This window comes from Arvicanthis niloticus, chromosome 10, assembly GCF_011762505.2.
Source record: "Arvicanthis niloticus isolate mArvNil1 chromosome 10, mArvNil1.pat.X, whole genome shotgun sequence".
Classification (NCBI taxonomy): Eukaryota; Metazoa; Chordata; class Mammalia; order Rodentia; family Muridae; genus Arvicanthis; species Arvicanthis niloticus.
In genome coordinates, this window is record NC_047667.1 from 8,391,976 (window position 1) to 8,404,841 (window position 12,866).

The 12,866-nt window shown below is 47.1% G+C and overlaps 1 protein-coding gene across 2 annotated transcripts in view; it reads left to right on the plus strand.

The window, feature by feature from the left end:
* Tfcp2l1 (transcription factor CP2 like 1) overlaps positions 1 to 12,866 on the plus strand; it is a 57,256-nt gene that overhangs the window by 13,262 nt on the left and 31,128 nt on the right. The window lies entirely within an intron of this gene.

Here is a 12,866-nt window from a genome sequence, read left to right on the forward strand (position 1 = left end):
TAGAGGGTTCGTTCATTATCATCATGGCAAGAAGTAGACAGATGCAGTGCTGAGAGCTTTACAACCTGATCCTGGGGGGGTGGGGGGGAGAGAGAGAGAGAGAGAGAGAGAGAGAGAGAGAGAGAGAGAGAGAGAGAGAGAGAAACTAGGCCTGGAGGGGGCTTTTAAAACCTCAAAGCCCATCCCCAGTGACACACCTCCTCCAACATGGCTACAGCTCCCAATCCTTCCAAAAGTTCCACTAACTGGGGACTAAGCATTCAAACAGGAGCCTATGGGGCCATTCTCATTCAAACCACCACACCCTGCATGTATGTATGTATACCATGCATGTGCCTTGGGCAGGTGGAGGTCAGAAGAAGGCATCAAATCCACTGCAACTAGAGTTACAGATGGCTGTGAGCTGCCTCATGGGTAAAACTGAATTCAGTTCTCTGTAAAAACAGCATGAGGACCTCAGCTCAATCCCTTAGAACCTGTGTGTGTGTGTGTGTGTGTGTGTGTATGTGTGTGTGTGTGTGTGTGTGTGTGTGTGTGTGTGTGTGTGTGTGTCTGGATGTGGTGGTACACCTTTAATTCCAGCACTGGAAGTAGAGGTAGGAGAGTCCATGGGGGCTTGCTAGCAAGGTAGTTCCAGGTCCAGTGAAAGACCCTGACCAAGAGAGGGAGGGAGGGAAGGAGGGAGGGAGAGACAAAAAGAGGAAGATGCACACATATGGGCTGGACACATACAATACACTTTGCCATCTAATGATGTCCTGGAAATGTTGGCCATTTGAGATTGTCTTTAACTCAGCATAGTATTTCAACAGCTTAGCCATGATACCCTCATATCAGAACCACAACTCCTTGAAAGCACAGAACCGCCTTCTGTGTGTGGGTAATGTGTCTGGATCCTGTTTAGTCGTTCTCTAGTCGGCGGACAGTTGCTCTGGCTCTCTGTGTGTGTGTCTGTTGTGTTGGGAATCTTTGAACTCCTTCCTCTTATTATTTTGTCATTTTATTTTCTTGAGATAGGATCTCTCTTTGTAGCCTAGGCTGGCCTCAAACCTTTGTGAGTGGACATCCAATAAGAAGCTGTAAACCATAGTTATCCTGCAGTCCTGTAGAACACTGGAGCTTGCCCTTTCTTTCCAGCTTGTTCTGGTACCCAGTATTCAAGCATCCAACCTCCCTCTGATGTATTTTTTTGTGGGAAATGATACCGTTAGGGATTCCACCCAGTGCTTTGAGCATGTTATACACATATACACATCTACCACTGAGCCCGCAGCATCCTCTGAGGTCTTCTATGTATATCTGTAGGGTTTTGTTTTTAAAGATTTGTTTATTTAATGTATATGAGTGCACTGTAGCTGTCTTCAGACACACCAGAAGAGGGCATCAAATTCCATTACAGATGGTTGTGAGCCACCATGTGGTTGCTGGGAATTGAACTTAGATTCTGTGTATATCTCGGGGGTGGGGGAGCATCTGCATGTGGAGGCCAGAGGATACCTGTGATGTCCTTCCCCCAAGTACCCTCCATTTGCCTTTTGACTTAGGGTCTAAAACTGGCGCTGAGCTCACTTGAACACCTGAGCACCAGGGACTCCAGGTCTCCTTTTGTTATGGCTTTTTAGTCCCTTCTTAGACCTGGCTCCTGGAACTCAGAGGGCTGGCTCCCTCTAGTTCCTTACTGCTGGGTTTGAAGGCGTGCACTGACTCCCAGGCCTGGCCAGCATGGCTCTGTTTGTTTATCTTTAACAAATGAAGCCCTGGTTCCAGGCACAGAACTCAGGCTTTTACCCTTGTGCAGCAGTACTTCACTCACTGAGCTGGCTCCTGAGCCCCTCTCAGAAGTATTTCACATTCAGATTCTGCATCTCTCGGCCTGAGTGCTGCTGAAGTAAAGGCTCTTTGGCAGGGCGTCCCACTGGGAATCATGCTAGTGATGGTTGCTTAAAGACTGACTTGATACCTTCAATGGTCAATGTGTGTCTGTGTCAGGCTTCTGTGTGGTGGATTTACAAGCATCCCTGTGCAGCTAATGAATTCTTTTAGCTGAGGGGTCACTGAGACTGTGCTGATAGCTTGACCCCCTTTCTGTAGTTGCCTGATAGTAATTTTCTATTTATTTCCCTCTTCCTACACTTGTATTAGGAATGCATCTGTAAGCTTTCTCTAGCTGGGGAGATAAAACAGCTCAGGCAGTGAAAAGCTTGTCAAGCAAGCCTGAGGACCCAAGTTTGGTTCCCAACACCCATAGAAAGAAAAAAAATCCATGAGTGGTAGTGGGTAGCGCATGCTTTCAATCCCAGTGTTGGGAAAGATAAAGACAAGTGAATCCCCAGAGCACACTGGCTAGCCAGGATCACTGAATCAATGAGTTCCAGGTTCAGTGAGAGACTCTGCCTCAAAAGGTAATGTGGAGAGGGATAGAAGAGGAGCCCTGACATTGACTTCTGGCCTACACACACACAATAACAACAACAATAATAAAATAATAATAGAGGTAAAAAGACTGCCTGTGTTGGTGATGGCTCGGCAGGTAAAGTCTGCCCTCAAGTCTGACCTGAATTCAGTCCCTGGGACCCACATGGCTAGAGGAGAGAGCTGACTCCCCATAGTTGTTGTCTTGTGACTTCACATATGGTGACTCCCCATAGTTGTCTTGTGACTCCACATACGTATGTGTTCCTTTGCCCCATAAATACACACATTTAAAGAATCTTGAAAAAATTTGCTCTCTTTCCCATTATTTTCCTGATCTTCCTGTCCTGGTGTGTACTCCTGGCACTTACAGGTTAACATTGACTTCTTTGGTACACATTCCATTGTTCATGTTGTCTTGCTGATGCTGCGGGGAGTGCCTCTGCCTGGCTCCCCTGTCACTTGTGCCTTGAACATTTCCTCACCATTTGCACCACAAGGTGTTTCCTGCTCTTCTGGTGTTTGCCCTGTGCCAGCCCTGGCAGCAGCCCCTTCTAAGAAGTGTCTAAGAAGTTTCTTTTTCTGGAGTACCCACATATCTGCATGTTCTGAATACAGTGTGCCAGGCATGATACTTCGTTCATGACATCCATAGCAGGAAGGTTAAGGCCTTCTGAGACATAGGTCATGACCTTCAGGGAAAGGGCTCAGGTCCCTGGCCAGAAAGGCCTTTGTCCCTGCAGTGTGCTGTCTCCTTGACTGAGTGCACTCTGTCAGTCACAGGCACTTGCATAGTACTATACAGGCAGAGGTGACGAGACAAACTGCCTATGCTGGGCTGCGTGGCTCTGCACTGTTCTTTCCTCCTCTGCCATTCCTCTAGTACTCTTGGCACACTGCCCTCCTTTCTCTGGGGTGAGGATGGCCTCTTATTATATTTTACGTGGCATTCATTACCCAAACCAGCGACTGTCGGAAAGTAAACAACCTGTAAATCTTGGCTGGCCTGACAATTGCCTCCTGTTCTTGGGAACACGGTGATCTGGGCAGAAGGCCGTGATCTGGGTTCTGCCCACTGGGCAGAACTACACTGGATTGTCTACCCTTCTCGAAACAGCACCTGGTGGGCTCTGCCCATTGGAGGTCAGCTGGGATAGCCTTTGGGCAGTACTGTGGACACAGGAGCTGGCTTCTGGAAGACTGCCTGTTAGAGTTCAAGTCTCAGGGATGGGTTTGCTAGGAAGCTAGGTTGCTTCCTGGCTTAGTGACCTTGAGTACTGGATCACTTGGGGTATTCGGTGGTGTGGCTGCAGGAGAGTTTATTTGTGTAGTTTAGAGAGGCCAGCACAGGGGTGGGGCAGGTCAGGAAAGTGCTGTCCTTGCTGTTAGGATGTGGTCATGAAGAGTACTCACAAGAGGCACTCCAGACAGTATTTTGTAAGTGTTGAGAAAGAGACAAAGGGAGGTTGAAAATTTGCCTCTGGGATCTGGGGAGATGTTCATACTGGGCCAGCATGAGGTCCAGAGTTCAGATCCCCAGCACACACATAAAACAATGGGTATAACTACACCTGCACCAACAGCCCCAGTGCTGTAGCTGCTAGAGACAGGAGGATAACTGCTGTTTGCTGGCTGCCAGTCTAGCTCCTTATTCTCTCTCTCAAGAGAATAAGACAGCATAACAGAGCAGGACACCCAGTGTCTTTGTGGCCTCTGTATAGTGCCCAGGAACAACATATACACACACACATATGCAGCACATTCTCTCTCTCTCTCTCTCTCTCTCTCTCTCTCACACACACACACACACACACACACATAATCTGTCTGTCTGTCTGTCTGTCTTCTCTTTCCTTACTCTCCCTCCCACCTACTGTCCCAGTAACCTCTACACACATATTCATATGCAGCATACACACACCTAACCCTCACAACACACACACCTTCACAACTTGCCCATGACACAAGTTGAACGACAACTTGTATAGTCCTGTGGTAGAGAGTACTTGCCTAACATTCATTGGGGCCATATTTATTTGGTTCTATCACAGCAAAAAAGCAAAACCCTAAACAAAGCAATTGCTTGCTCATACAGAGCAAACTTTGGAGGGTCTAGCCTCAACCCCATCTGCCCTGACCCCAGCTCCCTTTCCCTTCCCTGTTTAGGTCCAGGCGGCAGGCAGCCGAGTCTTTGCCACTGACCTGTATGTAATACCCCATGATTTGGGGCATGTTAGCATCCCCTGGGCCTCCTTTTCCCATCTTGGAGTGGCATAGTCACCCTGCACTGTGGTGTCTTTGATTGGTTTTCAAGACAAGGTCTCATGAAACCCAGGCTGACTTAGTGCTATGAAATCTAAAATGATCTTAAAGTCCTGATTGTCTTACCTCTCCTTAGTTCTGGGATTACAAGTGTGCACCACTGCTCTGTTTGTGTAGTGCTGGGTAGCAAACCCAGGGCACTCAAACACTAGGTGAGTGCTCTACCAACTGAGCTAATCTCCAGCACTATGGAAGTCCTGGCTCCTCGGGCTGGTGCCTCCTCCTGTCTGCTTGATGTGGTTTGCTCACATTTTGTGCCTCTTAATTGGTTCCCCTTCCTCAAATGACTACCTGTCTGATTAGCCTTGGGGCACAAATTTGACCTTGGAAGAATAAATAGTAACCACTGTTATCCTAAGCATCAGCTGTGGCCTGGAACAGCTTGAGACACTTGCTAGTCTTCTTGGTTCGTGTTTCTTCAAATTCACTTATAACATACTCCAATTTTCTATGTTTTTACTGGTTTTTTTTTTTTTTTTTGAATTTTTTTTTTTTTTTTTTTGAAGATTTTTTTTTTTTTTTTTTTGGTTTTTCGAGACAGGGTTTCTCTGTGTAGTCCTGGCTGTCCTGGAACTCACTCTGTAGACCAGGCTGGCCTCGAACTCAGAAATCCACCTGCCTCTGCTTCCCAAGTGCTGGGATTAAAGGCATGCGCCACCACTGCCCTTGAAGAAGAATTTAACATTTTATTTTTTATTTACTTTTTTGGTATGTGGATCTTTGGTGTGTGTGTAATGACAGCAGATGGGGGTCAGAAGATGCCTTGTGTGAGTCTGTATATATTTATCTGCCTCTGCATCTTTAATGGGTAGAAAATATATGTATTTGCATATGTGTGTATATGGTATGCATGTTTATGCATGTTTGGGTGTGTGGGAGTCTGATTACATGTGTGTGCCTGTGTGGAGGTCCAAGGTTGACCTCAAATGTCTTGCTTGAATCATTTTAGAGTTCATTGCATACAATATAATCCCTATTTCAATTCACTTAAAAACAAGGACTTTTTTTTTTACATCTTTATTAACGTGTGTGTGTGTGTGTGTGTGTGTGTGTGTGTGTGTGTGTGTGTACATGTACACAGGTTAGAGGACAACCTATGGGGAGCTGGTTCTGGCTTCTACCATATGTGTCCCACGATTGAACTCCTCAGGTGTTCAGGCTTAGTGACAGGGATCTTTCCCAACAGAGCCATCTTGGTGTCCCCAAGGACATTATTTTATATACTCAAACTGAGAAAATTTAGCACAGATAAAATGGCAGCATTTGTCATATACCTTAGCAGTGCTGATAAGGCTCTGGCATGGTGGTGCACACCTTTTAAGTGCAGCACTCAGTAGACAGAGACAGGTGGATCTTTGTGAGCTGGAGGCCTTTGTGGTCTATATAGGGAGTTCCAGGACACCAGGACTGTCTCTTAAACCCCCCACACCATTTTCTTTTTAATGTTCTGGGAATCAAACCTAGGGTCTTGAGCAGACTAAGCCAGTGTTCTTTCACAGTGCCACACACACCTCCAGACCTTGACAGTGTCCTTTGTAACAGGTTTCTGGCCTGATTGAAGCTCCCTGGAGGATGAGGTTTTGTACTCAGTCTCTCCCATCAGCTCATCAGCTGTACCTGTTTTGATCTCCCCCTGTTGACCATGATACTGAAGGATGCAGGCAAGGTGGCTGTATACTGTTACTCCATTTAGGTTTGCCTCCCCTGTGCCAACATAATGCTAACTTGAACCCCTAAGTGACAGCATATACCTTATTCTCCACATCTGTATTACAGTTTCCTGAGAACACGGTGGTAGATTATTTCAGTATATTTCCAGGGTTTAATTATCAGTACTGCTGCTTGATACAGCCTTGTGCAAGTATTTTTCTTTTACTTATGCACATGTGTGGAGGACGTGCCCGTGTGTGTGTGTGTGTGTGTGTGTGTGTGTGCCTGTGTGTATGTATATATGGATGCCCAAGATGTGAGCACCTTCCTCCACCATGCTGCTCTTTCTATACTGAAGTAGGATCTCTCTCTGAACTGTGAGTTTTGAGGTTCTGCTCTTTTGGGTAGCCAGCTTGCTCCATGGTCTCCACGTCTCACACAAAAAGCTCACCTGGCTTTTATGTGAACAAGCACTTTACCCACTGAGCCATTTCCCAACCCCTTGCACAAATATTCTAAAGCACCAATGAGCACCCTGGAGGTGGGGGATGGATGCCATTAGCTACTTGTCTTCTTGCTGTGACAAAATATTCAATAAAAACATCACTGGAGAGAACGCTTATTTTGGTCATAGTTTTTGGGTACAGTTCACCATGGCAGGGAAGGCATGGCAGAGAGCTGCAAGGCAGCTGGACATACTGTCAGAAAACAGACAAATGACGCCAGTGCTCAGCTAGCTCACTCCTCCTTTCTAGTCACTCTTAGACCCCAGACCATGGACGGGTGCCACCCACATTAGGATGGGTCTTCCTACCTCAGTGAACCTAACCTAGAAGGTTCTCTTGGTGTCTCAGAGCTCTGTCTCCTAGGTGGTTCTAGATCCTGTCAAGTCGACAGTCAGTATTCACCATCACACTGAGGGGTGTCAAAATGTCCAATAGAATGCCTGCCCCGTCTTCCTACAGCACAGTAAGATAATGACTCTTACCTGTGTCCTGTGGGATAGTAGCAGTCTGCTGCATTTGTTCACTTATTGATAACCTGATATGAGTCAGACTCTTATTTTTACTCACCATTTTTAAATCATTTATGGGGATAAGGAAGATTCATGCTCTTCTTGGTTCACCAGCTCCAGCTCTCTTAGGGGTTATGGTGGAATCAACTATGAACAAGAAACTTGGGGAAGGCTGTTCCAGGGAACAGGTCGGGGCTTTTCCTGGGACCTGTGACTTCACCATGATGCAGGAAGGACCCTCAGAGATACTGGCAAAATATCAAAGATTATAAGACATTTCATATTTCAGGCCAGCAGGGTAGCTCCAAAGATCTAAGCACTTTTGTTGCCTGGGCACCACGACCCCCACCAGCTCCTCTCAGCTCCCTCTTGTTCCTCCTGGCTTAGCTCTACAATCTAGAGCTGACCCAGCTTCTCTTTCCTACTGGCCTTTCCCAGGCTGTTCCAGAGACCCTTGAATCTAAGGATAAAAGACACACACACACACTGTTCTCTCACCTTTAGAACTTGCCTCTAGGCACAATTGCTGGGCACAGATAACTCCTGCCTGGAAATTTGTGCCCATAGCAAGGATGTGCCTCGCCAACATCCTTGGCCCCTGCCTATAGTGAAGGCTGCAGGCCCTAGCTGTCTGGAGACTTTATATGACTGCTGCTTTTTTCTTGTTCCAAAGCATGGCAGAAAAACCTCCCACCCTTTTTCCCTGCCTCTCCTTTTCCTCTTGGGAAAAGGACCCAGAAGTCCCATCTGTACCTTCCATCCAGCAATTGCCACCCCCACCCCCCCTTATCAACAAGTCAAGAAACAATTGGGGAACTCGACCTTAGGGACAGAACCTCCCCTTACACACTTATCATCATGCCTGAGGACCTGAGTTCTGTCCCAGAACATACGTGGTATAGGGAGAGAACTCTCTCCCACAGGTTACCCTGTGGCTGCCACCAGACCTGTAAAATCTTTTGTTAAAACTCAACTGTGGCCTGGCAGTGGTGGCGCATGCCTTTAATCCCCGGCACTTGGGAGGCAGAGGCAGGTGGATTTCTGAGTTTGAGGCCAGCCTGGTCTATAGTGAATTCCAGGACAGCCAGGGCTACACAGAGAAACCCTGTCTCCGGGGAAAACAACAACAACAAAAACCTCAACTGTGCCCTTTCCTGTGTGATCCTGAGTTGCTTCCACATTCTAATGGTAGGGTCCTTGCCAGCCACTGGGACTTGTTACTGATTGTAGTTACTACTTGAGCCTTCACAGGAACTCTGATACTACCACAGATAGTGTGGATCACTATAAGGAAAAGGAGAAAAATGAGGTGTCTGTGTGTCTGTCTGTCTGTCTCACTACTCCTTCTGCCATTGTAAGGTAAGGGTGCTAACAGATAAAGCCGATAGAATCTAGAAATTTCTTTGCTCATTCTGGTGGCTCAGGTCCCTTTGGGCAGGCATGTTTCAAGCCATCCTTGGAGGTAGAGGTGAGGTGTGGAGTCAGTCTAAGCTTAAATTCTCCCAGAGAGTCCCCACGCCTCCCTGGAGGGACTGGACTGGAGCCCGGGATTGAAGGAAGAGGGGTCAGCAATGCTCACCCACCTTGTTTGAGTGGGTGGTGTGAGACCTGCCTCTGTTCCTGCCACTCCCAGGTCACCTTGGCTCCCTGGGTTGGGCTGGGAGCCACCTGCCAAGGGCTAGTTTACATCACAAAGTGGCCTGGAGCTCTTTCCTGGCTATCCTTTGGCAGGCCTTTAACAATTACTAGTAGAGAGCTGGGCTGGGTCTTCCCAGGGAATTTCCTTGAAGCTATTTTCTGGTGTCACCTGACTGCCTGTTGCTTATCTACTTCCTCTTGCCAGGCTGGGATTCTCTGACCTTCCACACCAGATTCCCTGCTGGGCATACTGTGACCCTTCCAACACTGTCAGTGTCAGAGTTGCAAGAGACTAACTAGGATAGGGAGGTAGGCTCCAAACCTGGATGCGAGACCCCACAAGGACAATGTTCCCCATTGTTTTTTATGGTGTATGATTATGATTTATTGTGTGAAGATGTGATGCATGATTTAAAATAGTGGTTCAGGTTTAAAAAGTGACTTGATTGGCTGAGGCCAAGAGTGGCTACCAAGTTGGTTGGTAGAGTGAGTGTTCACCTAACCTGAACAAAGCCTTGGGGTGACCTCAGTGTCCCATAACCCCTTAACTGAGGGTGGTGGTGTGTCTATCATCTGTAATCACAGTGCTCTGGAGGTGGAGCAGGGGGATCGTTCATTCTCAAAGTCATTCTCAGTTTTGTGGGGACCCTGTGTCAGAAACAAAACAACCTCAAGAACCCTTTTGTTTCGTAACTCTGAAATCAAAATTCTCATTTCCAGTAATAATTTTTCCCCACTCCATTATCAAATAATCGCTTGGGGTGTTGGAAAGATCTTAATATGGCAGACATGCTGTAAGATACTTGGGATAGCCAAGTACACACCTTCCAGATAGGAACAGGTGAAAGAGAATCACACAGCCTGGCCCTCTCACCCTCTGGGTGTTTGTCTTGGGACCAAACTTCTGTGAGTTTCAACTTTAATCTGGTGAGGCTCCTGGTTTCTAGTTCTGTTGTTGCCTAGTTGAGAGACCTTGACAAATCAATATCCCAGTAGTGTCTGTCACCATTGTGTTCCTATGAGTAAAGCTGTTCGTGAATGTTCTCCAGAGGAAACCCTGGTGCCTTGCTGCACTTTGCTTGGAGTTTTTGTCATGGTCACTCCTTCCCTTGACCATAGACAACCTACCTATTCTTCAGAGCCCTTTTCCATGCCACCTGCATGTTCAAGCCTGTTCCAGATGCCCTGTCCATTGTCAGAATGAGTGGACCTAGCCTTCCCATCTCCTAGTCTTTTAAGGAATTATTCGAATTCTGCTTCACCCTGTCCTTCTTTTGCTGTTTGATGCACCTGGAAAATGATAAACATTTGAGGTTAGGAATATGTAAAAGCCTTTGCAAAACCCCATAGTTATAGCATAGAAGAGCACTGTAAAGAATCTGAAATTGGGGCTGGGGAAATGGCTCAGTTGGTAAGGATGCTTGCTGTGCAAGCATGAGATCCTTTTGAGTTGACCCCTTAGACCCCATAAAACTGGGCATGCTGGGCTGCAGAGATGACTCGGGTTATGAGCACTGGATACTCTTTCAGAGGACCCAGCACCCACAACAGAAGGCACGCAACTGCCTATAACAGTGAATCTAACACCCTCCGTTGGCCTCTGCGGGCATGTACACATGCACCCATAGATTTGAAAGTTTTAAATTAAATCTAAAAGAAAAAAGAGCTGGCACTGGTATTCCCAGTACAGAGAAGGTAAAGACTGCTAGGTCCCTGGGGTTTGCTCGTGTATCAGTCTAGCTGGATTGGTGAACTCCAGGTTCCATGAGAGATTCTTGTCTCAAAAAATAGGGTGGAAAACAAATCAGGCACGATAACAAACTCATTTAATCCTAGATTTTGAGGATTCTGTGAGGACTAGGGAAGTCGCTCTGGTCCTTAGTGTGTTAGCTTTGAGGCACACATAGGCAGGGCAGCTGATCAAGAGGAACAGGATGACATGGGAGAGGCAGGGTGGCTGGAAAGCATCTTAGGAATGTATGTTTGAGAGGATAGATCAGGAAGGTTCCTGGGACTAGATTCCCATTGTGATAAGGAAGCTCACCATGTGATCCTGGCCCACAACCCAGGCAATGGGTGTGAGGTACCAGTGCTGCCTCTTGGTGTAGATCTGGCAGGAGCTGCCTCTGCTTGGCCTGAGTAGAGGTCACCCTGCAGATCCTGGGTCCAGTGCTAATTGGTCCCTGAGGTGCCTGGACACTCATGTAATGACCACTTGGGCCTTGAACCTCTGCCAACACCATCTATATTATTCAGCAAAGGCCAGGATTCTGGAACAACCAGTTAGGGTGTGGAAGACCCTTAGTATGTCCAGGCCTAGGGGGTGTTAGACTCTTGGTTCAGGAGCCCAGAAATGGAGTCTTAGTTGCTGAGAACATACCTCAGCTGATAACAATGCTTGGGGCTAAGTTTGATTCCCAGCACTCACATAGAAAAAGCTGGGCATGGTGAGGGAGGTGAAAACAGATAGATCACTGTGGCTCTCTGACCAGCCAATCTAGTAAACTTGGCAGCCCCAGGTCAGTTGGCTAGTGCTTGAGGAAGGACAGCTGTTGGTTGTCCTCTGGCTGCCCAATTCATGTGCATATACTACACTCCTGTACACACCCATACAGAAGAGCTATACTACACTCCTGTACACACCCATACAGAAGAGCTTCTGCACACAAAAGCAGACACGCCCACCTACATGCACACAGTGGTGAATAGAGAAAGGTGAATGGCTCTGTACAGCCAATATCCAGGCTGGGCCCTGATGCTGTGGTCAGGAATCTCTGTGGTCCGCATGCTAGCCGAGGCCCTTCTGCTTACTCTCAAGGTCTTGGGGTTTGCAGAGTGCTCTGCATGTGATCGGCAACACGGTCCAAATGGTTTAGTTCCCAGCTCTCTGCCTATTCCAGCATTCTTACTCGGGCTTGTTCTCCCACCTCTGAAGGCTGGGAGAGAAGAGTCACAGGACTAGGCTGTTTCTTGGGCACCCATGGGAGGTGCCACTGTTGGCCACTAACCTTCTGGTATCTCCAGGCAGTCCTTAGCTTGTGGCCACATCTTTTTTTTTTTTTTTTTTTTTTTTTTTTTTTTTTTTTTCCCCTGTCTGCCATCTCTGTGTGTCTCACTGTGCATGTCATTGAACTCAGGGCCCAGGGGTTTTCTCAGATTATCATCTTTCCGTAGAATCTGTGCTCTAATTGTCTGAGACTATCTAATTAATTTAAGGCCACATTCCCGGTTTCCATGACTGGATTCCCATTCAGCTCAGTGCAGAAGGAGGGTGGAGGTATTTCTCTGACTACTTGCTTCTTTTGTTTAAAATGTTTTACACTGTGTGTGTGTGTGTGTGTGTGTGTGTGTGTGTGTGTGTGTGTGTGTGTTAGTGGTGGAGTTCTCTCCTTACACCATTTCACCAGCCCTTTGTTTTGTTTTGAGACAGAATCTCACCACATGACCCATGCGTGCCTTGAACTGACAACTTCCCCTATACTGGGATTCTAGACTGTATCTCCATTCTCTGCAGTTCTGTTAGCTGCCTGTGAAGCCATCCAGCAGTCGCTGTGGCTGCTTTGTTTGGGATTAGGTTCACATTCATATGCATGTGTCTTTAGAGCCACACCTCCTCTTTGTCTCTGATGTCAGGTTGGGAAAGTCTGTTCATTCTAAGTATCTCATAGCACCTGTTCATATTAAAATAAAGCCCTGAGAAATGACTTGTTTATTTATTCTGAGGCAAAGTCTCAGGGCTGTGTAGCCCTGGTTGGCTTGCAACTCACAGTAACCTATCTACCTGCCTTTGCCTCTCAAGTGCCAGCATGCCTGGATGAAATTTTGATTT